Source organism: Spermophilus citellus (assembly GCF_964194105.1).
Source record: "Spermophilus citellus genome assembly, chromosome: 2".
Lineage (NCBI taxonomy): Eukaryota > Metazoa > Chordata > Mammalia > Rodentia > Sciuridae > Spermophilus > Spermophilus citellus.
In genome coordinates, this window is record NC_138183.1 from 168,381,108 (window position 1) to 168,407,089 (window position 25,982).

Below are 25,982 nucleotides of genomic sequence, written 5' to 3' on the forward strand. Positions count from 1 at the left end.
CAAAGTTGAGAGGTGTGGCCTTTAAGAGTGGTTAATGTCTTTTTTGAGAGATTGAATTAATTCTCACAGAAGTCACATAGCTCTTGTGAAAGCCAGTTGTTCTAAAGTGGATCAGTTCCTTTGCCCCTCCCTCTCTTCTGTATGCACCCACTTACCACTCTTGCATCTGCTCCTGCCATGTGATGCTGTATCTTTGTGTTAGGAAGCAGCATAAGGTCCTCACCAGTTGTAGTTGTCCAATCTCAAACTTCCCAAACTTCAGAAGTGTGAGTTAAATAAATAAGCCTTTTTTCCTTATAAATTGCCTAGTCTCGAGTATTTTATTATGGTAACAGAAGACAAAAAAAAAGATACTCTTTGGATAAAAGAATCTTTAGCCAGTCTCCTCAAGATTTCCAAAGATAAGCTCAATTAATTGTGCTGTCATAACAAAAAAGTAACTTACCAATTACATGAACAGCTAGTTCTACCAAGAAAGAATAAGCAAAAAGAATGAACAATATATTTAGAACCAGAACTTCAAATGCTGAAATATTCAAATGAAGAATGTAAAAGAGGATATTTAATGCATTCAAATAAATAAAATTTAATAAGTAAAAGCTATCTAGGTATACCAAAATCAAATTTCAGGACAATGAAGACAAAGAGAAGATCATAAAAGCATACAGAAACAGAAGGTAAATCATCTTTTAAAAAGATACTTAAACGGTCATTCTCAATAGTAGTGACAAAAGCCCAAAGTAAACAGAGAAGTGTGTAACTTGCTGGACTCCACAAATCTAGGCTTTAGGTACATTAATGGTGAGTATTCCAATCATACCTTTAGTTATTCCCTTGCTGAAAGGCCAAATTTTAATCAGACTTTGTGATTTTAGGTTTTCTCCATTTGGTCTTAATGCTTGGGATTGAATAGCAATCTCTTCTGATTCCATGAATAGAAGTACCAAACTCCCTCTACTCACCTTCATTCCTGCTTGTGAACTGAACCCCCTACTGCCCCCCGCAGGCATACAGCTTCCTTTTAATAACTGGCCGAAGACAAAGCAATCGACACATATCACATTTTCTCACATATCACCTTTTTTTTCACATATCATTTTTTTTTCTGAGTCCTTTTCTATAGCAAGAAGTGAGTCAGGTACAAGATCTTCCTCCCAAAAAACCAATAACTCTAATTTCACTGTTTTGCCACTACATAAAATGGTTTGTCATCTTTCCAGCCTCTGATAGCAATTTCCTTGCCATCCATATCCTAATCATTAAAGCAGTGCCAACTGCTTTTTACATTTTAGGTTGCCATTAAGCATCTCTGATAATATAGTAGAAAAACAAACTGAAACTCAGTTTCTCCTACTATAGAGTCCTCACACAGACTACTTATATGCTTCCAAAATGTGTAGGGATTTCTCCCCATCATCAAGCAAGCACTCAGTTCTCTAGCAGACAGCAGCTGAGCATCCTCAGTTCTAACGCTATCACCCTGGAGATAGCATCAGATCCCACAGGCTGAGGGCTCAATACCTCAGGACTGCTTTCTACTTGGCTGCCTGTCATAAATCTGGACCTCCAGAATTTCTAATGAAATACCTACCAATTGGAGTCTGAATGACCCTTCCCCAGATTTGATTAATTTCCTCAATCAGCTCACTAAATTCAGGGAAACACACTTACTGGTTTATTATAAAGATACATATGAAAGGAGGAATAGGGCAAAGCATGGGGAGGGGAGCAGCCCTTCCCTGTCCTCTCTGCTGTGCCACCCTCCAGGAACCTCCAAACCTGTCCTTCTGAGTTTCTGTGAAGATTTCATTGCATCAGCATCATTGAAGGATGGAGAACTATGTCAAAACGTGATTGGACAAAAGCGGTGTGAGCTAATGTACTCAGACTAAATATGGAAACCCAGCAGGACCTGTCTTTTCTGATTTTTCTCTGCCTTTCTAAAAGCAACAGTCTTTCTCCCATGTATGGACCCTTCTCATGTGGAGGGTCTTATGATTTCCTATAAGACAATGTAGATCAGAAAATTTCTTTATGGCCAGCTCTTCTACAGAAAGGTGGGGAATAGAACTTCTTTTCCCCAAGGAAGAAAATTCTCTTGTTTTGGGAGAAAAAAGGAAGAGTTAAAAGGACAGCAAAAGAGCAAAGAGAGACTTTTCTTTCTGAGGTCTGTTTTAAGCCCTAAAGTGTCTCAATATTATAACAAAACAAACTATCACTTGCCTATCTCACTCTGAAGCTGTTCCTAAGCTGCTTCAGGAACTGAGGACAAAAGACCAAATTTGTTAGCCTTATAATTATAGTCATTTAAAAAATAATAAGGTTTTGAGCATTGTGAGCTAGGAACTATAAACAAAACCATAAAATACGCATCATAATTTCACAACATTGTACTGTGAGTACCAATTTCTGCATACATTAAGATGGTCTAGGTAATAAATAACCCCCAATCTCAGGAACTTAAAACAATAAATATTTATCTCTCCCTCTGCAGGTTGGCTAGGGGCTAGGGGCAACACACTGGGGATGAAGGGTGAGAAAGAATCCATTCTGGAGAACATCATTTCCTCTGATAGAAACCCAGTTGCAATGTCCAGAACCCTCTTGTAGGAAGTATTTCCTGCCTGGCTGCAGGGAGTAAGGTTATCAGACAGCTTCTCAGCTGTCAAGTGGGCCAGGATTAGTTTGAGACACATCAGGTGAGTGAGGCACTTGCCCTAGGTACAAAATTTAATGCCCCACCCCCAAAATTCAGAAATCAAGATAAACCAGACATTTTAAAAATAAAAACTAACAAACAAATTTCTGATTAGCAAAATATCAAATTTTAAATAAAACCAGCTGTCAGCATCTTCAAAGTCAGCCTCAGGCACAGAAAGTTTCTTTGTCCAAGATCACATTCTTCCTGGGGCAGTCAGCATTTGGTGAGTGAGTGAGGTTGTAGCATAAAGACCTGTCCATTGAACCCCAACTGTCATGTTAAGGGAAAAAATTTGCAGAAAAATCCAAAGAGTACATTTTCAATTATTTGAAGTTTAAAACATTAATAGATAAATACTAATGATAGCTATTCCAACATATGCACTAAAATTACATCAAAATATATGTATGGAACACAAAATTCAAAATTATTATATTTCAGCATTGAAAAAAGGCAAAATTTATAGTAAGGGGTACATGGTAATTCATAAGTTCTAAATTGAGTGGTATATTTATTTTAGAGTTCTTTATGTCTATCTCTCTCCATATATATATATATATATGTGTGTGTGTGTGTGTGTGTGTGTGTGTGTGTGTATATATATATATATATATATATATATATATATCTTAAGCTAAGATTAGATAAACAGGTTAGCATTATAAATGACTTCATAGCATCTAAATCTTTTGTATATAAATATATTTTACATATGTAATAGAATAAAATGCATACATAGATAAATATAACCCCCCCACACACAAAACTTTGTCCTAAAAAAAAATCCTTGTTACATAAGCATTTTAAGGTAACTAGTTCCCCAATTTTTTAAAAAGTCATAATATTTTTGAAATTATTCTGTTTTTAATTGTGAATTCAGCATCCTATTTCTATAATTTTAGAACATAAAAGTTACTTCCGTTGGTCAGACAAAACTTAAGATATATTTAACCAAAATGCTAAGTTCATTTGGAAACTGCTGAACAACACAATCCCTTTGTTTTCTAAGGCTTGAAGTTAAATGCAAAAATCTTAACATTGTCCAATAGTAATATGCTTCAAATAGATGAGTGAAGAATGTTAAAACACGGTGACTTAGTAAGCTTTTGATCTTTACAGTGTGCAAGGCTGTTGATGAGACACTGCTCAGGTCATGCTGGCTTTCTGATTCATATTTATGCAGCCTGACCTGGATTGTGGTAACAAAGGTAGGTCTTGACAACCTATTCTTCTCAAATCAAACAAGAGAGAATGAAATTCTGAAGAAAACATTTCTTTGGCATCTCTATCACATCAGATTCTGCTCCTTATATTGCACTTAAACTGTGCTAGGTTTCATCAGCAGGATAGCTTCCCAGGTACTGGTTACAAGCTTTTGTGAACATCTCCAGGGAGAAGAGATATGTTGAAGTGAGCCAGGTGTCATTTTTTATAGGCAACATAGGTATTAAGAGTACTACACAGGTGGCATTGAAGCAACAGTTTGGGTCAGTCAATGCTGAAAAGTGTTCACAAGATAGTGTCATGATGACCCTGTCAGTGTCTGCAGCAGGTACAGACAACAATACTGTAGGAAAACTGCAAGCCACAGCCTTTTGTGAGAATCCTCTCACTTCTCATTCTGACATGTTTTCTACCTGGTGTTGCCTCTGTCAGAGCTAAGATTCTTGGTGCCATTAAACTTTCCTTCCTCTCCCACTACCAAACCTTTTTTTTTTTTTTTTTTCAGACAATTATCACTTTGGAAAGAAACAAGTAAATGCGCACTGATGTATGTGGCTGCAGTAATGCATAGGTATTAGTCTTTCTAGCATCATATCTATGACATCATGTAAGAATTAATCTTAGGCTTTGGTTTTTGCCTGTTTACCTCCAGTAGAGTATAAGTTTCCACAGAATAGCTATTTTCTTGGTCTAATACATGGCTGAATCTTAGAAAGCCCAAAATATAACACCATAACTCACTCATCAAACGCACTCAGGCCTGGTGCTGATGGAGAGAAAGCCAGCCTCACAAAAGCATTTGTCACCCAGGACAATGAACAATCTCTGTTCTCGTTTGCACAGTGGGTGTGCAGTGTATTCTCACTTTTCATGTCTCTTTTCTCCAGGTTTTCATTAGCCAAAGAGCATTATTTCTTTTAGTCCAAATCAAAACCAAAACCAAAACCAAAAAAAAAAAAAAAATCAAAACAGCCAAAATATTTACAGCTGTGACGTCACGTATTTCACTATATCTGTAACTCCGATTTGATTCATTTCTTTTGTGTAGGCAGAGTTCCTTCATCTTATAGAAGATATGAACAAAGCACATTAGAAGACTGAGATTTAGAAATGTGCCAAGGCAAAATAGCTCCAAAAGATAGATATGAAAATATACTGAGATATGCTGGCAATTTTCATTATTTTTTTCAGAAATTTAACACTGTTATCCAAAGTTGGAGCCTTTGGAACTTTGCACCTTCAATATAACACTAAGGAATATATGTAATGTCTGTTACCAAAATTTTGACGAGCTACCTTAATTGAAATTTTGAGCATTATTTTGAGAACATAGACCCTCGAATTTTCCTTTCATTTTGAATGCAGTTTGTTTTCTAAATACCTTCAAGGGCATTTCATTAATTGCATATGTTGTGAAAACAACTTTCTGCCTTCAATTTTTAAACCTTAAAAAGAAAGATAGCCAGATTCCCTATTTTCTTCCTCTTTTAATTTGCTGACTCCCTCTACTACTTCAATTTGCTACTATTACCCATTGCTAAAGTCACCTTCATATTCACAAAACCTCTCCTCTGTTGTTGTTCAGTGGTTATACCCTCCATGAAGGCTGCCTTACTGAAATCTTTCTGCTTCTTCAGCAACTTCTGCAACATCCCTAAGGGGACTACACTCTTCTAGTGATCCTAGTTGTATTTCTATGATTGTTTCTGTTATAGTTCACAGACAAGAAGTCCAGGAACTTTAAAATCAACATCTAGGTTTGAGTTGGGAATGTAGCTCAATGGCATGTGCCAAGTCCTGGGTTCAATCCCCAGTGCTGGGGTAAAAAAAAAAAAAAGTCCTTGGAGGAACATCTAGGTTTGACTCTGTGCTCTTTCTTTTAAGCAAGACCTCAAGCATGTTATTTCAACTCCCTAAACTTATTTCCTACATGAATATTAATATAATAGATATTTACATAGTTATAATGAATATCAGGATTAACATATGAAATACCTAATGCAGAACAGCTAGAAATATACACTCCCTTCCCCTTGTAATGGAGGTAAGTGACCTTTGTATGTTTGCAGTAATGGTGCAGAGAGAAATTTAGCCTGAAGATATATTGTGAAAAACATTTAAATCTATAAGTGATAATTAAATGCATAAGATCACACGAAACCACCAAGAAAGTTTGTAGATAAAATAAAAGGAGACTGTGGACTCTAACGAACAATAATGCTTGAGATACAATAATAAATTCCATTTCTCTTTCTTTCCATGGGCTCTCCCAAGACTCAATTCTGGACACATTGTTTCTCTTTTTCTTTATCTGAGATTTGTGAATTTACTTGTCAGTCATTTACTTGGGCTCTAAAATTTAATGCCTTCCAAGGCTTTACAGTAATGGATTAGACAAGAAAAAAATATTTACTTTCACAGAGTTTACAATCTCATGGATAGACCAAACAATTAACCAACTAACAAACAAAATATCAAAATAATAAATAAAGAAAATATTAGCTGGACATAATGGTGCACATCTGCAATTCCAGTGACCAAGGAGGCTGAGCCAGGAGGATCAGAAGTTTGAGGCCAGTCTCAGAAACTTAGTGAGTCCCTGGTTCAAAATAAAAAATAAAAAAGGCTGTGAATGTGGCTCAGTGGTTAAGTTCCCCTGAGTTTAACCCCTCATACCAAAAAAGAAAAAGAAAGAAAGAAAATATTAGACAAATAACCACCTTGAGAACAATAAAATAGGGTGGTGGAGCAGCAGCTGGTCCTCTAACTACCTTAAATTGATTTCCTTTTTTTTTTTTTTTCTTTCCAGAGAAAGCCTTTCTTTGGAGGGAAATTTAAATGATTGCTAAAAGACAAGAAAGCAACAGTATAGAGATCTGAGGGAAGAAAGTCCTAGGAAGGGCAGACAATGAAAACACAGGATGTAAGTGAGGAATGAGCTTGACTTGTTTAAAGACTAGAGAGGCTGGAGGTATTAGGGAGGAGACTCCAGAAAACATGAGGCCAGAGACCTAGCCAGGAGCCAGTGTATTGTGTGTTATAAAATCAGAATGTGGATTTTCTTCTAATACAATGGGAAAAAAATCTGTAGGATTTATGAATGCATAATCTGATTTAAAGTTTTTTTTTTTAAATATCCTTCTTTGTCCTCTGACACTAATCCATGATCCTGTAAAGAGCAGTCTAAGTGGGATGGATAGGATGAGATTCTAAACATAATGCAATGACCATAAATATTCTTTTAAAGTTTTGGCATAATGACAAATAGATAATGAAAGGTGTTTGCTGGAGGTAGGTATAAGATGAAAGGAAGAGACATTAGATCTTTTCTATATCCTGAGATAATTTGTAGAAATAGGAGCAAGGATAAGGTCCTTGAGGATATTAGACTAGTTGGAGTCTACAGAGGAAATGAACAGATATCTTACAGGAGCATTGACATTTAGTGTAAGACAAGGGGAGGTAAACAGCATGGTAGAGTCGCAGGGAGATGGGTGGTGGGAAAATGCAGTTCAATCGAGTTGTTTCTGCTTCTCAATGAAAAATAACAGGAAATCATAACTGAGGGTGATAAAGAGAGGAGGTGTGGAAAATCCCAAATGAGAATAGAAACTATGGTACTGTCTGGGATTCTGACTACATGTAGGATCTTTCACCCTGGCTCTACTCGAATCGTCAGAGAAACTCCAAGCAAGCCAGCCTCATTTTCCTACTTTCTTATGCCATTTTTTCTCTCCTGTGGTGTCACATGATCTCCCAAGGTGCTAGGAGCCACAAGCAAAATATATGATGTATGGCACCTTTGGTTGTAAAGCCAGCTAGCCACTGAGGTATTATTATGCTAAGATTTACATTCATATGCAAATTGGGCTCCTGCTGTTCACCTTGGCCTACTACTGGACTCATGTTACGGGGACTCATGGAGAGTTCCCATTGGTTGGGGAAGGATAGTAGGAGGGAATTCCGGGGGAGGTCCGAGGAGACCGGCGGTTCCGGGGGACGCCGGTTCCGGTTAGACACCCGCGTGGGAGGACCGGTTTTTGCTTGCTGGCGCTGAGAGTGTTGGCGGCTTTTTCAAAATAAAGTTTTGTTCCTGCTTGAGTGGCTCGTGATTCTGTGCCCAGCTAAGACTGCGGCATTTGGCGGCCCGGACGGGGAACGCCTGAAACTTAGAGGTGAGTAAAACTGCTCGCCCCTGAGGGAAGGCGACAGAATGGGTGACCATTTCAAAAAACAATGTGTTCTTGTTTTGATTTATTTTGTTTTTATTTCAAGCTCCCTAGCCCTAGAATTTTCTCAGGCGAACTGGGAAAAATGGTTGGCTCAAGGTTTGAAGTTATTCGGCCCTGAGAAAGAGAAAATTGATACAACCATTGTCTGTTCCGTTTTTGTTTCATTCTGTTTCGGCTTTGTTTTATCCTATCTTATTGGGTTACGTTACCTTTATAGTAGATTAGAATCCAGTAAAAAACAAACCGAAAAACTGCTAAGTAAATTGTTAGAGGTCCAGACTATGGTAGAAAAAACGCTAGGTCAAGCAAAAGAGAAGGTCTCTCAAGCTAGTCAGACAGAGGAGAATTTAAAGAAAGCAAGCTTAGAGGAAAAGCAGCCATCAGGTGGAGAATTACAACAGGAGGTTGCTACTAACTCCGTTCTATCACCAGAGGGCGTAACTCAACCAACAGCTCCATCTACCGCTGAGCGGCCCTCAACTCCCGTAGTTGATGGACGGAATTCTGAGGCAGGACCCCAAAGATTAGCATGCCCTGTACTTGAGCAGGCAGGAGGGCAACGAATTCACCGTGCTTTAGATTTCAAAACAATAAAGCAATTAAAGGAGGCTGTAACGACCTATGGGCCGCAAGCTCCCTTCACAATAAGCATGGTCGAATCTGTTACCAACTTGGACATGACACCAGCAGATTGGGCTAACATGTGTCGATCTGTGCTAAACAGAGGACAATATTTGTTATGGAAGGTTGCCAATGAGGAATTTTGCATGGAGACAGCTAGGCGAAATGCAGAAGCTGGTTATCCTCAAAGAAATATGGACATGCTATTGGGAAAGGGACCATATGAGGGTCAAAGACAGCAAATTGAATATGACCCTGGCGTATATGCACAAATTGCTGTAGATGCAGTTAGGGCATGGAAAACTTTACAGGGGCATGGAGACTTACAAGGTCAATTATCTAAGGTAATACAAGGAACTAATGAACCTTACGCTGAATTTGTAGATAGACTTATTCAGTCAGCCTCTAGGATATTTGGTAATACAGAACAGGTAATGCCATTTATAAAACAACTGGCTTATGACCAAGCAAATCGTTGCTGCAGAGAGGTCATTAGACCATGGAAACATGAAGATTTAAACACATATATTAAATTATGTAGAGACATTAATGAACAAGGGCAAATCTTAGCAGCAGTACAACAGGCTTTAGATGCCAGGCCAAAAACATGCTATAATTGTAATCAAACAGGACATTTTAAAAGGAGTTGCCCCGTAAGAGGAGGGTTTAACAAAGCTGGGTATCAAAGGAATAGAATACCGGGTATTTGCCCACGATGCCATAGAGGGAAACATTGGGCTAATGAATGCCGTTCTCAAACCACCATAGAGGGTATTCCGTTATCAAAAAACGGACAAGGACCAAGTGTTTACCCACGATATCGTGGAGAAAGGTATCAGGCTCCGTTGCCAAAAAACGGACTAGTGGGCCCAATGCCCCGGGGCCCAAAACCACAAATATATGGGGCAATGGAGGAACCCAACAGCACCATCAGGGTAGTGCCCAGGACGCATTATCCATTAAATCCCTCATCAGACAAACTAGAGGGAGCGCAGGGCTGGACATCTGCTCCTCTGCCAGAGCAGTACTAACTCCAGAGATGGGAGTTCAAATCATTCCCACAGGAGTAAAAGGACCTCTTCCCCAGGGAACAGTAGGCTTATTATTGGGACGCAGTTCTTCTACACTAAAAGGACTTACGATAAGTCCTGGGGTAATTGATCCCGATTATGAGGGTGAAATAAAAATTATAGCTAGTTCTCCAAGAGGTATATCAGTAATTTCACCAGGAGATAGAATAGCACAGTTATTAATAATACCCAGCCTGCATGATAAATTTTCCAGTTGTAATGTAGAAAGAGGTTCCAAGGGATTAGGCTCCACAGGTGTAGATTGGGCTATGCTGTCTTTGAATTTAGATTCTCGCCCAATGCTAAAATTAAATATTCAAGGACATGACTTTAATGGGCTGCTGGACACAGGAGCTGACCTTAGTGTCATCTCTCGTCAAGAATGGCCAAAACATTGGCCATTACAACAAGCCACTCAAACGCTTCGAGGCCTAGGAGTGGCAACAAATCCCCATAGAAGTGCTATGGTATTAGATTGGAGGGATCCTGAAGGATGTGAAGGAACTATACAGCCCTATGTATTGGATCATCTTCCCGTAAATTTATGGGGACGAGATGTCCTAGATCAATTAGGATTGACATTAACAAATAACATCAATCCTAATGCGCCCACTACTAGGGCTAAACAAGGCTTTAGGAAAGAAAAAAGATTAAGAGAACAAGAACAAGGTATGACAGCACCTATTCAAATAGATCAAGAAATAAATAGACATGAATTGGGTTTTCAGAAAGGGCCACTGAGACAATCAAAATTACTTGGAAATCAGAAAGACCAGTGTGGGTTCCTCAGTGGCCCCTGACTAAAGAAAAGATACAAGTAGCCCATGACTTGGTCAGACAACAATTAGCGGAAGGACATATACAACCTTCCGTATCCCCCCATAATACTCCCATTTTTGTCATTAAAAAGAAATCTGGTAAATGGAGATTATTACAAGATTTAAGAGCCATTAATAATGAGATGGTTATTATGGGATCTGCTCAATCAGGGATTCCTCAATTGTCTGCTTTACCAAAAACCTGGCATGTTTTAGCTATAGATATTAAAGATTGTTTCTTTTCAATTCCAATTCATCCCGAGGATAGTCCACATTTTGCATTTACTATCCCTGCACTGAATCATGAATGTCCTGATCAGAGATATGAATGGAAAGTACTCCCTCAAGGGATGGCTAACAGCCCAACTATGTGTCAAATTTATGTTAATAAAGCAATCCAGCCACTTAGAAACCAAAATCCTGAACTACAAATATTTCACTATATGGATGATGTGTTATTGGCACATAAAGATAAAAACACATTACTAGAATGTTATGCCACACTTACAAACTTATTGAAAAATTATAATCTAGAGATAGCAATAGATAAAGTACAATTAAATCTTCCAATTAATTATTTAGGAGTTCTATTATCCTCAACCATGGTCCGTCCACCAAAAATTCAAATACGAGTAGATCAACTCAAATCACTTAATGACTTTCAAAAGTTATTGGGAGACATAAATTGGATAAGGCCTTATCTAGGCATACCAACAGGAGAGTTAGGACCTTTATTTGATATTCTAAAAGGTCCATCAGATCCAAATTCACCCCGCATGTTAACGCCTGAAGCAAGAAAAACATTAAAAATCATTGAAACGTATATGGAAAATATGCATTTGGATAGAATTGATATAAGTTTGCCTTTATTATTTATTGTACTACCAACAAAAAATATTTCTACAGGAGTATTTTGGCAGGAAGGTCCATTATTGTGGATACATTTATCTTATTCTCCTAACACTATTCTTACTAGATATCCTGAGGCTGTAGGACAATTAATACTCAAAGGAATAAAAGCAGCTAAGGGAGTATTTGGGATTTCTCCCAATAAAATTATCACTCCATATACTATGGATCAAATTGATGAGTTAGCTAATGAGTTAAATACTTGGGCAATAATCATGTGTAAAACTAGTGTTTCATTTGATAATCACTTACCATCTAATCCTTTGTTGTCTTTTTGGTCTAAGCATCCTGTAGTTTTTCCAAAAATGACAAGAAAAACCCCTATCATAAATGCTCCAAATATATTCACTGATGGGTCAAACAATGGTACAGCAGCAGTAGTTACTCCTGATCAAACTTTTACATTTTTAGTTCCCAAACAATCAGCTCAAAAGGTACAGCTTAATGCAGTATTACAAGCTTTTATGATGTTTAAAGATTCTGTATTTAATTTATTTTCTGATAGTCAGTATGTAGTTAATGCTATAATATCCCTTGAAGATGCTGGTAGGATTTCACCTTCTTCTACTGTTTTCTCTTTGTTTTCTGCTATACAAAGTCTAATCTGGGACAGAAAAGATCCATTCTTTATAGGTCATATCAGGGCACATACAGGATTGCCTGGAGCCCTTAGTATGGGCAATGAACTAGCAGATAAATCTACACATGACATACATATTTTCTCCACAATAGAAGAAGCTATAAATTTTCATAAAAGGTTCCATGTCAATGCTAATACTTTACAAAAGCGTTTTAAAATAACTAAAGAACAAGCCAGACATATAATAAAACAATGTCAAAATTGTGTGACATTTTTACCACAAGTTAATCTTGGAGTCAATCCTAGAGGACTGATACCTAACCATATTTGGCAGATGGACGTCACACACTTGCCAGAATTTGGAAAATTAAAATATTTACATGTTACAGTTGATACCTCTTCCAGATTTTTGATGGGCTCCCTTCATGCCGGAGAAAAAACTAAAGATGTTATAGCTCATTGCTTACAAAATTTTGCCACTGTGGGCGTTCCAAAACAGTTAAAAACGGACAACGGTCCTGGTTATACTTCCTCCTCTTTTAAACAATTTTGCTCATCATTTGGTATTACTCACATAACAGGAATTCCATACAATCCACAAGGACAAGGCATAGTTGAAAGAGCTCATCAAACTATTAAAATGTACTTATTAAAACAAAAGGAGGGAATTGGAAAGGGGTATATATCCCCCAAAGATAAACTTAAAATAACCCTTTTTACTCTAAACTTTTTAAATTTAGATTCATCGGGACTTAGTGCTGCGGAAAGACATTTGTACCCCAAAAATGTACATAAGCCTAAGGTACTTTGGAAAGATATTCTAACAGGACAATGGAAAGGCCCAGATCCAGTGATAGTCTGGAATCAGGGCGCTGTCTGTGTTTTCCCACAGGATGAACAGCAACCGATTTGGATTCCAGAGAGATTAACTAAAACAATTTCTACAGAAAAAGAAGATGATTGACTCAAATCCATAACAGCTGACATCCAGAGCTCCGGCTTGGCTATTCTTACATCTGCGACAGTGATTAACCAAGGTGGTTTTTTTTTTCAATATCTATTTTATTATTGCATTTTTCCACATCATAAAGTTCTATTTTATTTTTGAGCTCATACAAACCTAGGTTAATGTTTTTCTGATCAGTTTTATTTTTTGACTGTGTTTTATTTTTTGACTGTGGAGTTTTTAAACATTGCAATGGAGATTTCACCTAGGTATAGTTACAAGGCCTTTATTTACTATTGTCTTATGTGTTGTATGTTGTGTGCACACTTCTGTTTTGTGTTGTATGTCTGTATGTGTGTATGTCCATATTTCTTATATGAGGAGCGCTCATGAAAAAATGGATCCGAATTTTTTCTTTATTCACGTGATGTATATGGTTCAATTTAAATTAGGTGAACAGCTGTTTATGATTGTTTTTAAAGATGGTTAACAGATCTGTTTGTTTACTAATTTAAATTAGGTAAACAGCTGTTAAGGATTGTTTTTAAAGGAGTTTAACAGATCTGTTTGTTTACTTTCACCTTTCCTTTTCATTATATTTAATAATTCTGTTCAGGATAATGTCTCTTTAGCATCATTGCCAGAATTTCCATCTCCATCCCAATTCCAGTGAAGACTGAGATAAAACCAAACTACAGCTTCTATGATAGCAATCACAGTAAACTGTATAAATTGATGCATCAATGAATATAACTCAACAAGTAATGCTATCAAGGACTTGATTTACTTTGGGAGGAAATGGACATATTGATAGACTCCTCCAATTTGAACTGCTTGCAGAACTTGCCTGGACTATATATCAGTTGCATACATTGTAAAATATCATCTGGTGCACCGAATTGTGGTACTGCTGGCATATCTTTGCTGATGGTGTCACCAGTGATGCAATTTCCTTGCCAGCTCACCCCATGTTTATTGTGGTAATACTGGCATATCTTTGCTGATGGTGTCACCAGTGACGCAATTTTTCCAAGGAGCCATCAATTGGTTTAATGTCGTGGCATTTCTGTATCCTCCTCCCTTCTACTAGTGATGGTCTAAAATTTGGGGGCCAACAGAGGTGAGGCAAAGAACCTCACCCCCCCACTGGCACCAAGACAAAATTTGGGGGCCAACAGAGGTGAGGCAAGAACCTCACCCCCCCACTGGTGCATAGGCCTATCCACAAGCATGGCTGAATGCTGGACCGGTAGTCAGTGACGGGTTGATCTGATTACAATGGATTCAACCTAAGACAGGAAGCTGACGCCTAAAGGTCAGTTCTCCCATGACGGGTAAGAACCATATGTTAAATTGGACAACCTACCAGGCACGGTCCCTAGCCACATTGCTTGTTGCTTAATTAAACAGAAGGGGGCAGATGCTAGGAGCCACAAGCAAAATATATGATGTATGGCACCTTTGGTTGTAAAGCCAGCTAGCCACTGAGGTATTATTATGCTAAGATTTACATTCATATGCAAATTGGGCTCCTGCTGTTCACCTTGGCCTACTACTGGACTCATGTTACGGGGACTCATGGAGAGTTCCCATTGGTTGGGGAAGGATAGTAGGAGGGAATTCCGGGGGAGGTCCGAGGAGACCGGCGGTTCCGGGGGACGCCGGTTCCGGTTAGACACCCGCGTGGGAGGACCGGTTTTTGCTTGCTGGCGCTGAGAGTGTTGGCGGCTTTTTCAAAATAAAGTTTTGTTCCTGCTTGAGTGGCTCGTGATTCTGTGCCCAGCTAAGACTGCGGCACCAAGGAAACATTATTTTGTGAGCAATAAATCTTTTTATACCCTGTGTGTGTGTGTGTGTGTGTGTGTGTGTGTGTTTGTTGTAAGTGGCCTTGACATCCAAAACAATTTTTAGTGAGGGTGTCCACAACACATACAAGCAGTACCCTAAAGATAAATGGAAGGACTAAACTAGTAGTAGAAAATTGACTTTAAGACAAAAACATTACTGAAGATTTTGTAAGGTTAAAAGGGATAAGGATATTTTATAATGATAAGAGGATGAATGGATTGGGTAGATACAGCAATTATTTTTTTTTTTAAAAAAATACATCTAACAACAGAGCTCCAAAATACATGAAGTAAAAACTTGTAGAATTTAAGTAAGATATGGATAATTTAACAGAGGCATTGAGAATTTTAATACCCCATTTTTAATACTGGACTGAACCATTAGGCATAAGTCTATGAGAAAATAGATGACTTCAAGAGCTCTGCAAATCAACTAGATTCAACAGGCCTCCAGGGAACAGTTACCCCAACTATAGCAGAATACACATTCTTTTCAGATGCACTTGAGTCAGTTTCCAAAACAGTCTATAGGCTTAGCTGTAAAAAAAAAATCAATAAATTTAAAAGGATTCAGATTATACAAAAATCTTCTACAACCACAATGGGAGTTGGGATTCAATGTAAAAACTTTGGATGGCCACGAAACATTTAATTTATAGCAAAAGTTATTATTTTATTCAATATTTTGTTGCCAAAAAACATAAACTTTAATAAAAGTATATTCAGATGCTGTTTTTCACCTCAGACTGGCAGAGATTAAAATATTTGACATTACTATGTTGGCAACAAAGCAGAGACAAAGGTCAACTTTCCAATATCAATCAAAATTACAAATGCACCTACTTTTGATAAAGCAAATTCATTTGTCAGGGATTTTACCACAAAATAAGTTTGCACATGTGAAAAATGTCAGATTTACAAACTTATTTATTCAGACAATTTGTACAAAAGATTGAAATAGAGGTGAATGCCTTTATATAAATAAATTGTGATTTATCCATATGATGGAATTGAGACAATTCATAAAAAGTAATATAAGATGTTCTTTTATGATAATATGAAAGAAATCCTAACCTATAGTTATTGCTAAATAAAGTAGAAGCGTGTGAACAGTATGCAAATTTTGTATAAATGGAGGGAAAGAAAGGAAATGCATAAGTTTATATATAGATAAAATTGAAAATAGATAAAATAACATATTTAAGATATTCAAGAGACAGGAAAATTATTTGCCTTTTGGAATAAGATATTAAGTGACCAGGGAAAATTTGTCACTTTGTCTCTTTATATACACTTTGATATCAGAATCATACTATTGAATTTCTAATTCAAGTAATTCATCAACTAATTGATGTATGTACTTAGTTATGTATTTTATACTTGTAAATCACTAGTGGACTTCATCTCAGAATTTGTTCCTATAAATTGCTGTTTGTTTATATAGAAAACAAAAGACAAAAGAAAATTTCAAAAAATATTTTAAAAAATTATTTTAAAATTACAGAACTGAAGTAAAACATCAGTTTCAATAAATAGAATTAAGAAAAATTATAACAATTGTATCAGATACTATATATTGAACTTCTAAACATTGTGCTTAACATTCAAATACACTGTTAATTCTCAAAATTATGAAGAAAAATTATGAAGAAAATTCTTTTATTATGTTCATTAATGAAATGAAGAAAATGAGTGAAGAGGGTTAATTAATTTAACCCTCTTCACCTAAGAAATGAAAGATTATGTCTGCCCTCAAAAGTACTATTCTTATAGTTGCGTACTTCTGAAAAACCATACACCACATTCAATTAAAAAATAATGTACCATGTGCTAATTACAACTGCTGACATAAAATTGAAAAATATTAAAAATAAAAGAAATTATAAAAATGTTAGACAAATGTAAATAATAAACATAAGAAATGGTGGACAATTTCAGGCCTCAAATTATTGTTGAAAATAGGAAAGAAGGAAAACAGAAAAATACAAGACATAGAAGAAAAGAGAAAAGGAAATAAGAAAATGGAAGGATTAATAATAAAGAAGTAGTATTTTAAATTCTGATAAAATAGTCTATGTAATTCACACCAACATCTCACCAAAAAAAATTGAGTTTTAAATAATGAGTTGTCTTTAAAACATCAAAGAGCCAACAATACAACTAAGAATGATTTTGCCCCAGCCTAGAAGCTCAAAGAAAGAAGCCCAGTTCTCTAGGACACTTGTGCCTGGGTGGCATTTACGAATTTAAAAGTAAATGGTTTGACAGGTTTTTGGAAAAAGAGTAGAGATGATAAGGCCAGATCAAGATGGGAAGTCTAGGAACATAGCGCTGTGGCAGAGCACTTGCCTCCCGTGCATAAACCCCTGCCAGTACAATCAATCAATAAATGATAATCCTACATCAGAGGGAAAATGAACAATCTGTTACTGAATGATCAATGGGTTACAGAAGACATAAAGGAGGAAATAAAAAAATTCTTAGAGATAAATGAAAATACAGACACAACATATCGGAATCTATGGGACACAATGAAAGCAGTTTTAAGAGGGAAATTCATCGCCTGGAGGTCATTCCTCAAAAAAAGGAAAAACCAACAAATAAATGAGCTCACACTTCATCTCAAAGCCCTAGAAAAGGAAGAGCAAAACAACAGCAAATGTAGCAGAAGGCAAGAAATAATTAAAATCAGAGCAGAAATCAACGAAATTGAAACAAAAGAAAGTATTGAAAAAATTAACAAAACTAAAAGTTGGTTCTTTGAAAAAATAAATAAGATCGACAGACCCTTAGCCATGCTAACGAAGAGAAGAAGAGAGAGAACTCAAATTACTAACATACGGGATGAAAAAGGCAATATCACAACAGATGATACAGAAATACAGAAGACAATTAGAAATTATTTTGAAAACCTATATTCCAATAAAATAGAAGATAGTGAAGACATTGATAAATTTCTTAGGTCATATGATTTGCCCAGACTAAGTCAGGAGGATACACACAATTTAAACAGACCAATATCAATGGATGAAATAGAAGAAGCAATCAAAAGACTACCAACCAAGAAAAGCCCAGGACCGGATGGGTACACAGCGGAGTTTTACAAAACCTTTAAAGAAGAATTAATACCAATACTTTTCAAGTTATTTCAGGAAATAGAAAAAGAGGGAGCTCTGCCAAATTCATTCTATGAGGCCAACATCACCCTGATTCCGAAACCAGACAAAGACACCTCAAAGAAAGAAAACTACAGACCAATATCTCTGATGAACCTAGATGCAAAAATCCTCAATAAAATTCTGGCGAATCGGATACAAAGGCACATCAAAAAAAATTGTGCATCATGATCAAGTAGGATTCATCCCTGGGATGCAAGGATGGTTCAATATACGAAAATCAATAAATGTTATTCACCACATCAATCGACTTAAAGATAAGAACCATATGATCATCTCGATAGATGCAGAAAAAGCATTTGACAAAGTACAGCTTCCCTTTATGTTCAAAACAATAGAAAAACTAGGGATAACAGGAACTTACCTAGACATTGTAAAAGCTATCTATGCCTCAGGCTAGCATCATTCTGAATGGAGAAAAATTGAAGGCATTCCCTCTAAAATCTGGAACAAGACAGGGATGCCCCCTATCACCACTTCTATTCAATATAGTTCTCGCAACACTGGCCAGAGCAATTAGACAGATGAAAGAAATTAAAGGCATAAAAATAGGAAAAGAAGAACTTAAATTATCACTATTTGCGGATGACATGATTCTAAACCTAGAAGACCCAAAAGGGTCTACAAAAAAACTACTAGAACTAATAAATGAATTCAGCAAAGTGGCAGGATATAAAATCAACACACATAAATCAAAGGCATTTCTGTATATCAGCAACAAAACTTCTGAAACGGAAATGAGGAAAAACACTCCATTCACAATATCCTCAAAAAAAAAAAATACTTGGGAATCAAACTAACAAAATAGGTGAAAGACTTATACAATGAAAACTACAGAACCCTAAAGAGAGAAATAGGAGAAGATCTTAGAAGATGGAAAAATATACCATGTTCATGGATAGGCAGAACTAACATTATCAAAATGGTGATATTACCAAAAGTTCTCTATAGGTTTAATGCAATGCCAATCAAAATCCCAATGGCATTTCTTGTAGAAATAGATAAAGCAATCATGAAATTCATATGGAAAAATAAAAGACCCAGAATAGCAAAAACAATTCTAAGCAGGAAGTGTGAATCAGGTGGTATAGCGATACCAGATTTCCAACTATATTACAGAGCAATAGTAAGAAAAACAGCATGGTACTGGTACCAAAACAGGCGGGTGGACCAATGGTACAGAATAGAGGACACAGAGACTAATCCAAAAAGCTACAACTATCTTATATTTGATAAAGGAGATAAAGGATGCAATGGAGGAAGGATAGCATCTTCAACAAATGGTGTTGGGAAAACTGGAAATCCATATGCAACCAAATGAAACTGAATCCCCTCCTCTCGCCATGCACAAAAGTCAACTCAAAGTGGATCAAGGAGCTAGATATGAAATCAGAGACTCTGCGTCTGATAGAAGAAAAAGTTGGCTCTGATCTACATATTGTGGGGTCGGGCTCCAAATTCCTTAATAGGACACCCATAGCACAAGAGTTAATAACAAGAATCAACAAATGGGACTTCCTTAAACTGAAAAGTTTTTTCTCAGCAAGAGAAACAATAAGAGAGGTAAATAGGGAGCCTACATCCTGGGAACAAATTTTTACTCCTCACACTTCAGATAGAGCCCTAATATCCAGAGTATACAAAGAACTCAAAAAATTAGACAATAAGAAAACAAATAACCCAATCAACAAATGGGCCAAGGACATGAACAAACACTTCACAGTGGAGGACATACAAACAATCAACAAGTACATGAAAAAATGCTCACCATCTCTAGCAGTCAAGGAAATGCAAATCAAAACCACCCTAAGATACCATCTCACCCCAGTAAGATTGGCAGCCATTATGAAGTCAAACAACAACGAGTGCTGGCGAGGATGTGGGGAAAAGGGTACACTTGTACATTGCTGGTGGGACTGCAAATTGGTGCAGCCAATTTGGAAAGCAGTATGGAGATTCCTGGGAAAGCTGGGAATGGAACCACCATTTGACCCAGCTATTGCCCTTCTCAGACTATTCCCTGAAGACCATAAAAGAGCGCACTACAGGGATACTGCCACATTGATGTTCATAGCAGTACAATTCACAATTGCTAGACTGTAGAATCAACCCAGATGCCCTTCAATAGATGAATGGATAAAAAAAATGTGGCATTTATACACCATGGAGTATTACGCAGCACTAAAAATGACAAAATCATGGAATTTGCAGGGAAATGGATGGCACTAGAGCAGATTATGCTTAGTGAAGCTAGCCAATCCCTAAAAAACAAATACCAAATGTCTTCTTTGATATAATGAGAGCAACTAAGAACAGAGCAGGGAGGAAGAGCAGGAAGAAAAGATTAATATTAAACAGAGACATGAGGTGGGAGGGAAAGGGAGAGAAAAGGGAAATTGCATGGAAATGGAGGGAGACCCTCATTGCTATACAAAATTACATATAAGAGGTTGTGAGGGGAATGGGTAATAAACAAGGAGGGAAATGAATTACAGTAGATGGGGTAGAGAGAGAAGATGGGAGGGGAGGGGAGGGGGGATAGTAGAGGATAGGAAAGGTAGCAGAATACAACAGTCACTAATATGGCAGTATGTAAAAATGTGGATGTGTAACCGATGTGATTCTGCAATCTATATTTGGGGTAAAAATGGGAGTTCATAACCCACTTGATTCTAATGTATGAAATATGATATATCAAGAGCTTTTTAATGTTGTGAACAAACAATAAAAAAATAAAATAAATGAAAGGACTAGAGTTTGTTAACACTTTCAAAGGATTAAGGTATTCCTAAACCACAGAGGCCCCAGAACCTATTAGGAGTAAATGATATGAATATGCATCATTATGTAATGACATATTTATTCCCATATAACATGTATATGGGTAGAGCTATGCATATATACATTTATTTACAAGTATATATATTTATATTTTAAAATGTGGGAGTAATTCTGCATGTAAGGAGCAACTGCCAGAAAAATAAGAGATAATTAAGGTAAATCCCAAAATATTTTTGATAATGGAGTTATCAGAATTTGTGTCTTATAAAACAACTGTAGAAGGCATGTTTGGAAATGAGGTGGGAGAACAACTTATAAAAAAAATTGTCCAAGAAGCAACCAAACTAGAAATATGAACTTAGAGTGAAACAAAGCTTCATAAGTGACACTTAAAATACTAAATTAAGGGCTGGGAGTGTATATCAGATGTAGAGTGCTTGTATAGCATATGGCCCTGAGTTCAATCCCCAGCATCAAAACAATAATAATAATAATAATAATAATAATAATAATAACAACAACAAACTAAAAAATTATGAAATATTGCTTTAAAATGCTATTTGGCTAGCATTTCTTGGTGTAGCTTTTCCAGACTTTTCCAAAATATATCATGAACAGCTCCCAAAAAGAAACATAAAATATAGAAGTTAGACTAATAGATAAAGTAACACCAAAATCCAGAATGAATGTCAGTAGCCTGTTCAGCTGGTGGAACCAGAGAAAAACCCACTCAGGTTTTCCTTTACATACTTATCCAGGCTTTGCTACATCAACCAGGTATAATTTTTGAAAGAGACAGAAAATATTTCATATCTCCAAGATGGCTTCTTGATTCACTACTCCATTCAACAGACAATTATATACCTCCCTTCCTCCCTTCCTTGCAAGCAGACCTCTAATTTTGCTTGACACAGAAATTTATCTAGCTAAGATTGCTCCCTTAAAGCAGATTTGCAATTACAATTGGCCTTGTGAACCTTGTTTATGCCAAATACGTGTGAACAGAGATTAAATGGACAAGATATTCAGATAATTTTAAATAGCAGATTCTCATCACCTGCCTTTTTGCCCATTACATTTGCCCTTTCCTCTTCATCCTGCCTGTCTGAAGATAATGACCACCATCGTGTGGCCTTAAGGGCCAAAGCTCATGGTAAGGATGGCAGAACAGAAAGATGGAAGGAGGTGCATCCTGGTGGCATCATTGCTTCTCCACAAGAGCTCTTCTGCCTATGTTGTGACCTTTTTGTTATCTTATAAACAAGCAAGCCCAAACATCTGCCTATGTGTTGGAAGCCACTGCTGGTTGTTTGTTTGTTTGTGTGTTTGTTTGTTTTGATATGTATAGGATGAACTCTTTTTGTAACATATATTTAAGATATAGACAACACAGAAAACTGAAGTTACCCTTCTACCATGTGAAGGCTGATTTATGGTAGATAGATAACCTCAGTTCCACTGCACTACAGATGATACTGCTCTCAGAACACATCTCTAGTTCCTCAGCCCACATTGGATGTTCTGTACGGGTAAACTCTACTCCAGCAGTCGTTCAGTCATTTGGTTGGTGAATACAGTCAACCCATCATATTTCTGCAAGAGAACTTTTTCATGAGTTCTCCAGAGCTGAAGATATTCCTGATCCCCAGTCATTGTTCTCACTCCTGTAACATTTCCTGAACTGTCTTGCTCACATTAATTACTCCTGTCTGAATGTTCTTTGCACTTCCTGGCTACATCACATACTTTGTTAATTAATGGCATACCCTTCTACAATGTTGGTTACTTGATTTGTGTATACCCTATAGTTTCAACTAGACTGAATATTTATAGGTAGACCTCTTTCAACATCTTTGTCAGTGCAATAGACATGATATGCTTAATATTATTAAATAAATAAATTAGAAAATAATAAATATATCTTTTCACATTCTTGATTAAAGTGATAATAATGCAAGTTTCTTTTCAGAAGTTTTAACCTCCATGTCTCACGTCTTTCCCATTTCCACTTATTCTAGAAGAATATGAGGCATAACGTGATAATACATCCCTGGTGAGTCACCTAGGTAACCTCATAATGATGTCCTTCAGAATATTGGACACCTGTTGTTTCTCATCTTCTTATGAAAACTTCCTATAAAAAGAAAGAGACAGTGTGTAGCATCATTCTTTGTTTCCATCCATGTCAATTTTGTAATATTAAAACACTTTTAGAAATTTAGATTTAAAATATTTTAATTGTATGTTGCAATTTAAAGTTCAATCAAATAATCTGATGCATTTTTCAAGTGAATGGAGCAGAATCCTATTTTGATTTTAGATTCTTTAAACAATATATAATATTACTCTTTTACTAAAGGCAACTAACATTTGCTAGCCAAATACATTTATAAGGTTATTTTTGTTTCTATTTCCTCCTTTATACCTCTTATCAAGATAAGATAGCAGTTGCCCCATTTATATCTGAGGGAGCTCAGAGATGTTAAGTGATTTACAGTAGTGTCAGAACTAGAAACTGTTTACAGGTCTTATGATTCCAAGTCCAAAAGGCATTTTATTATTTTCTTTGGGCTTTTTAAAGAAAGTGACTCAATTGAATGCTTAAAATAAAAAATAATAGGGGCTGAGGCTATCATCCAGTGGTAGAGTGCTTTTCTAGCATGTGTGAGATATTGGGTTGATCCTCAGCACCACATAAGAATAAATAAAATAAAGATGTTGTGTTCATCTACAACTAAAAAAATTTTGTAGTTAAATAAAGTTATTCTATTCAGTTACTTAGATAATCAAACCCCATCTACTTTTTTAAGTTAAAGAAGAAGACATTACTATCTGTCATGGTATTTAATAGCACACACTCTGGAGGCAGAATACTTAGGTTTGAAACCTCAAGGAAGTTTATTAACCTCTCTGTGCCTCAAACCCCTAATTTACTGGACGCAGTGATGGCACTTATATTATGAGATTGATGTGAACTGTAATATGCTTACCATAATATCAAATATTTAGTCAGCTTTCAAAATATTACTTATTGTTACTATTTTTTTTCTTAAAAGTGAGCACCCCTTATCTTTTTAGTAATATTCAGTGATTACCTATATACTATGCAATGTGTTTAGCACATTACCTATGTGTCTCCTTTGCTTTTCCAAGTATTCATTCCTACAAGTTAAATATTATTATTCCTATCTTACAAATAAAGATACTGAAGTATGTTTTTTATTGAAAAACCACTAGATAAATAAGTGCTCTTACCTAAATCTGTCTAGTTTCAACCCTTGTTCTTTCTGTCTCTCTCTGCTGTGTCTTTGGTTGGACAAATGGAATGAATTTGGCAAAGGCTTTAGTTTGGTACCATCTGAAAGATGATTATGTACAGTGTTCCCAGAGGAGAGAGAGCAGTATTCCCCAGAATGGGATCAAAGCCCATTTGTGCTCAGTCAATTTACAGGCCAAATCAGAACTACATGTGCTGCCCAAGTATGGTCCCCAGAGGAAGACTGCTACTCATTCCAGGTCATCTCATTTTTTTATGCAATTCCAGTGAGTCATCTCTTTGAGATAGTGATTCTCCCACATGTAGGTGAAAAGAAGATCAATCTGGGTAATATTTACACCCAGAGAAAAATAATGAGCTTACTATCTTCTTCCCACAACCACCTCCATTTAACAGATGCTAATCTAGGAAAACTAATGAATTAAAAAGAAGAATATAATCAAACAAGTTTACCTAGCTCATATTTTCATTTAACAATAAAAATCTTAACAACTTGACTTGTGAAGGGTTGTGGAAAGAATAGGAAAAATATAACCCACAGGACTGTAGGCATAATTGCAAGAGTTTTTCAGGGTATGGGAATAGACTGGACACAGTGGGGAGTTTTTGGGGGATAGGTTTAGGGTGAAGATTAAAGTGGTTATAAATCCTGGTGTCCAGATAGAGTTGTGTAAGATGGGTCCCTTTCTATATTTTCTTTTAATTAAATTAAGTCTGACTTTGAGTTCCTATCCCATGCAGTGACAAGAAATTTAATTTCAGCTTTCTTTTTATCTCCCAAGATAGCATAGGAGTTTAAGAGAAAGAAACAGGAATGGTATCTAACCTCTAGTACATTACAGCTACTACAGACATCTTCACTGTCAAAGCCCAGAGTCTGGAATACCACAGGGCTTTGCTCTTGAATGTTTGTTCAACAAAGCTCTTTGCTTTGGGAAGACTCTTCTTCTCCACTGTCTTTCAAGGCTACCCAGTGGTTGACTGAAAAGCAGTCACCATTCATTTTCAGCTAGTGCCCACATATCCAGCTGACATATTCAAATCAAGCTAGAGCTTTTGATTCCTCCTACAACTTTTGCTCCTCTTCAGCTGGTTATGCTGAGCTGTCAATATGGCTGTAATTATGATATATTAGAGGGGCATGATTACTGTGTTGGGTCATGTGAGACTCTGGGATACTTGCTCATGAAACTTAACTCTAACTTCCAGATCTATTCAGGCTCAATGTTGGATATACCAATTCATATTTATGATGAACTATACTGGGTTCAGGTGACTCCTATAGTTCAATTCCTGCAAATTTAGCTAATAACCAGCAGTTCAGGATACATGATCACGTGATTCTCCAGGGTCCAGCATTCTGTTTCAATAGGGTCCAGAGACATCCAAGAGCTATTTTTAGAAAGATTTACTTCTCCAGAGCAGGTGGCCTGGTCCTGCTCTAGAATTCTGGGGGCTTGTATTATTGTTCTCCCACGGTGGCTTGCTATTATTTCCATCCTGCATCTTCAAAACTATAACATCAAAAGGTTTGATGGACTGTATTTCACTTAAATGTGCTACAGGGTCCTTACCTACTCTGGGTCCCTTTAATACTGGAAGTCAGTGTATGAACCAGAGCAATATTTCCAGTTTGGGGATACACTGCCTTCATAGCTCAAAGAGAACTATCAAGTGCTATGATTGCTATTTGTAATAAAGAAGACAAGATGTGGTGATTAGTCTTTTATTTCAGAGGGAATGTCCTAGCACATCCCTGACAATGCCCTGGAATTTTTATTAAAGTGGTAGGTCTTCAAA